Source organism: Capra hircus, chromosome 15 (genome assembly GCF_001704415.2).
Source record: "Capra hircus breed San Clemente chromosome 15, ASM170441v1, whole genome shotgun sequence".
Lineage (NCBI taxonomy): Eukaryota > Metazoa > Chordata > Mammalia > Artiodactyla > Bovidae > Capra > Capra hircus.
The window spans coordinates 3,231,481-3,236,520 of NC_030822.1; the positions used below are offsets into that span (position 1 = coordinate 3,231,481).

General features: G+C 38.2%; 1 pseudogene; it reads left to right on the top strand.

Moving 5' to 3' along the window:
* Window positions 2,747-3,773, top strand: LOC108637598 (annotated as a pseudogene).

Consider the following 5,040-nt stretch of genomic DNA (forward strand, 5'->3'; position numbering starts at 1 on the left):
TTTCAGAGGCAGATGGTTACAAATGGAGGTGTAGTTTTAATTGGTGCAAGTACATTTGATTCAAAGTCCCAAAATTATTTTCTCATAAAATAACTTTAATATCTTCTCTATAAGCCTGATCTCCTGAGCTTCCATTTCCTTGTAGGAGTTATTGGTAATTTACACAACAGCTCTTTAGAAAATCTTCTGGTGAGGGTTGTGCAGAGTTGAGTCAATGAATTCACTAAAGTACTATTAAGAAGATCCAAGTTTTGAGATGGTATCAGAATATTATCTATCCTCCTAGTCAACATGAAGAAGCCGAGAGAAAAATGGCATGTCTACATTTGTAGAGTAATTCATATGAGAGGAATGTTAATTTCATAATTAATTTTGACATAACTAATTAGTTTTGGTCATGTCTGTTTTTAATTTATTCATTTTTAGTTGAAAGATAATTGCTTTACAATGTTCTGTTGGTTACTGTCATACATCAACATGAGCCATAGGTATACATATGTCCCCTCCCTTTTGAACCTTCCTCCACCTCCCACCTCATCCCACCCCTCTAGGTTGTCACAGTAAGGCATTTTTTCTTTTCCTTTTTAGGAAATTTCCCAAATTGCCATCAGGAAGCCAGACGTGGAAGGTGAGTTTAGAAGCTTAGGAAAGCATTATCTTTAAGCTTATTATGAGGGATAATTTGGTAGAAATAGAATGTTTCATCTTTGTCTTTTGGTTTAAATAACCTAACTTGAATGTACATTTTGTTTGAATTTTGTATTTGGCATAGAGATGCTGAATGTGCTTTAAGACGTATGGGCTCATAGAATGTTAAAATGATGAGACCTCTGTTGGCTTCTCTGGGTCTTAATTTCTTCACATTACATATACTGGGATAACACAGATGAGCATATTCTAGTTACATCTTCACAGATTTTTTTTAATCACCTTTATTTTGACACTTAAAATGCTTTGTTTCCATCTTTGAGTGAAAGTGAACATAAGTATAAATGACCTGAAATGATTTCTGTGTTTACAAAGAAACATTTCACTACTTAGGTATGATATTTTTGACTAATGTGAAATTCCACCCCTCCAGCTCTTGTCTTTTCTGAGCTCCATTGCCTCTGAGACCACAGGAGGTCTGTTGCCTTTATTTTGTTAATTTCCTGTTAAGTAAAATCCTTTTCAAGGCGACTTACCAGGGAACACTGGCATTCATTTTCTGTCAACACATCTCCTGCACACACTCAATATTTCTGGGTGATTGTGTGGCTGGAACACCATGATTATTTCCATGTCCAAAATGTGTATCTCCCTTCTTAAGTTTTTCTTTTTCTATAGTGCTATACTCACTTCCCTTTCCTCTAACTTTCTATTCATTTTTTTCTAAAACCTTTTTATTTTGAAATAAATATTCACAGGAAGCTTCAAAGATAGTACAGAGAGGTCTCATATACCTTTCTGTCAGTTTTACCCCAGCTTACTACTAGAGTGCAATACAAAAACCCAGGAAATTGACATCGCTATGTTATGCGTATAGTTTCGTATTGTTTTGGCACTCATGTAGATTTGTTTAATCACCAGCACAATCAGGATACAAAACTATTCCATCCCCACAAAGATCTCCTGTGTGTTATCCTTTTATAGTAACGCCACCATCCTCCCTCCCAACATTCTTAATCCCAGGCAACCTCTTCTCCATCTCTAAAGTTCTGCCATCTGAGTGTGTTGTATAAATGGGCTCATAGAGTGCGTGACCTTTTCAGATTGTTTTCCTTTTTATCAGCTCCGCTCTTGACACTCAGCCAGGTTGTTGCCTGTGCCATACTTTGCTCCTCTTTATTACTGAATAGTATTCTGTGGTGTGGATATACCACAGTTTGCTCAATTATTTTTGTTATTTCAAGTGTTTGATCATCATGAATACTGCTTCTATGAATAGAGTCGTCCAGGTTTTTCTGTCAACATAGGTTTTTAGGGGGATAAATGCCCAGGTGTGTCATTTTCTTGCTGAAGATATCATTCTTCTCTCCCAGATTCTGATGTCACAATTGATTACAGCACCTATTGAGTGTTTAAGAACTCGTCTCTCTAATGGGCTGAAAAAAGAATGGAGGTTGATAAAGTAATCAGCGTGTGCGTTAATAATATGAGGGATATAGGGTTTTTGGAGAAGGCATCACAGGGTAGATACTGCTAAGGACTTTGAACTCTGTTCGAAAGCCAGCTTCATTTGTCTGAGCTTGCATTCCTTCTTAGACTTCAGAAGTTATCTTTTAGACAACACACTGACTTTTTTTTCCCCAGAATCTGAAGCAGTTAGCAAGCAACTTATATTTCTTACAGCCTTTATCTAGGGTGAGAGTGAGAACTATCAGCCTGAATTCATTAAATGCACATGATACCTTATCTGTGAAACATGTCTTAAAATATCCTTGGTTCAAAGGCAGGGATTTTTAGAAATGTTATCTGGCACAGTTAGAGGAATTGCTTTAGAGAATCTCCAAAAGCTACTTCTACACCTAAAAATCTGTTTTAATCAAGAAGAAACTGAGGTTTAGTGACTTAATATCATGCAAACAATAAGCGGATGATGACCACTCAGAGGCAGAAGTCAGGAGTGTTGTCTGTCGATCTACCCTGTAAATGTAAAAAAGATAAAAGATTCATTCATTTTTAAAATGAGGAAACCCAATTATGAATGGACTCCAAAGAAAGATCTCTCTCATTCTCATTACAGATTAGATCAGAGAAATGGATTATGGAAAATGAAACTCTGGTGACTGAGTTTGTTTCCGTGGGCTCGACAAATCGCCTCCAGCTCCAGGTTGTTCTTTTTGTGATATTTCTCTTGGTCTATGTGGCCACTTTTCTGGGAAACTTCGGGATGATCACTCTCATTTGGATGGATTCTCGACTGCACAGCCCCGTGAACTTTTTTCTCAGCCCCTTGTCCTTTGTGGATGTCTATTCCTCTTCTGTCATTGGTCCCAAGATGTTAACTGACATCTTTGTGGAGAAAAAAGTCATCTCTTTCTTTGATTGTGCTGCCCAGATCTGTTTTTTTTGGTCAGTGTGTAGTGACTGAGTGTTTCCTCCTGGCTTCCGTGGCATATGACTGGCCTATGGCCATCTGTAAGCCCCTATTTTACACACTCATTATATCTCAGTGAGTCTGTCGGCAGCTGGTGGAAGCTCCTTATATCGAGGGCCTTATAAGCACCATGATCCACACAACTTTCACCTTTTGCCTGCCTTACTGTGGTCCAAAAATCATCAGTCCCTTCTTCTGTGACCTTCTTCTGGTTCTCTCCCTGGCATGTGCAGACACACGGGTCCATGAAGTTTTACTTTTCTCCTGGCTGGAGCTCCAGGAGTACTTAGTGGCTGGATCACCTTGGCCTCCTACATTTAGTTGTTGTCACTGTCCTGAGGATCTGTCTGCTGACAGGAGGTGGAAGGCCTTCTCCACCTGCTCTTCACACCTGACTGCTGTCTTCATCCTTTATGGGGTACTCTTCTTCATCTATGTACGTCCAAGCTCCAGTTTCTCCTTGGATATTAATAAAGTGGTTTTTGTGTTCTGCACAGCCCTGATCCCCATGTTGAACCCACTTATCTATAGCCTGAGAAACAGGGAAGTAAAAGAATCATTCAGAAGGACATATGAAAGGAAGAAGTTTCTTATGGGTAAATTAACTGGAACACCATTTATACTACAGATCGAGAGTAATCAGTATGCAAGACATAACCACGTGGGCTGGGTATGCTGCTGCTGCTGCTGCTAAGTCGCTTCAATCGTGTCCGACTCTGTGCTACCCCATAGGCGGCAGCCTACCAGGCTCCCCGTCCCTGGGATTCTCCAGGCAAGAACACTAGAGTGGGTTGCCATTTCCTTCTCCAATGCATGAAAGTGAAAAGCGAAAGTGAAGTCGCTCAGTCGTGTCTGACTCCTAGCGACCCCATGGACTGCAGCCTACCAGGCTCCTCCGTCCATGAGATTTTCCAGGCAAGAGTACTGGATCTTTATTTTATGTTGAGATTTTGGGTCATTGACAAGTCATACAATGTCTTGGGTTATAATTTTCTCACTTTGTTTTTCTCATTTCTGATTCAGTAGGGATGGATTTTAGAACTTTAAACTCAAAAGAGTAGATTATGGAATCCTAAGACTTAAAAATATTCTTATTCATATAAAAAATTTTATGACTAGGATATCAGAAGTTCTTTGTTAAGTCCTGAGTAAATGTAATCATAGCAGTGACTTAGCAGTACTTTCGTTTTTCTTACAGTGTGTTGAGATCTCTCGTCTGTAATCTTGACCTTGACTCTTTAAACATAGACTGTTAAAAAATGTATTAAGGTCAAAGTTTAACGCTTTCAATTATAAGATAAATATGTTCCGGGGCTGTAAAATATAGCATAGTTTCTATAGCTAACAATGCTGTATTTTATATTCGTAAGTTGCTGAGAAAGGAAATTTTAATCATTCTCATGATGAGAAATAAAATTCAGAACTCTGTTAGGTGATGATAAGCTAAATGGGGCAATCATTTGGCAATATACACAAATATTGAATCATTATGCTGTATACCTTGGGCTAATAAAATATGTTAATTATATGTCAGTAAACCTGAAAAAGTGAGATATTGAGGAAGTATGTAACCATAGCACTCTCTAATATTACCTTCATGTTTGGCATAGGTTTATTCCCAAGGCCTTTTATATCCTCTGTACTCTTTAGTCACAGTAAGAACTTATTGGGATTTTGCTGCTGTGATGATATGCTTTGTGCGTATGGAGTACAGAATGCCTCCATGTTCTTTAATAAAGTATTAGCTATTATTGTTATAATGTATTGATCTTTGTGACATAGGCAGGATATTAGTTCTATATTTACAGATAATGCACCAACAGCCATGAAGAGTCAATGCATTACTTGTGACTCCATAATTTGGTCTCATGGTTTTATTTTCTCCAGTTACAATATTCCTTCAGCCATATTTTTGTGTTCTGTTTTCTGGAACATGGCAACCAATCAAAAAATGGGGGAAT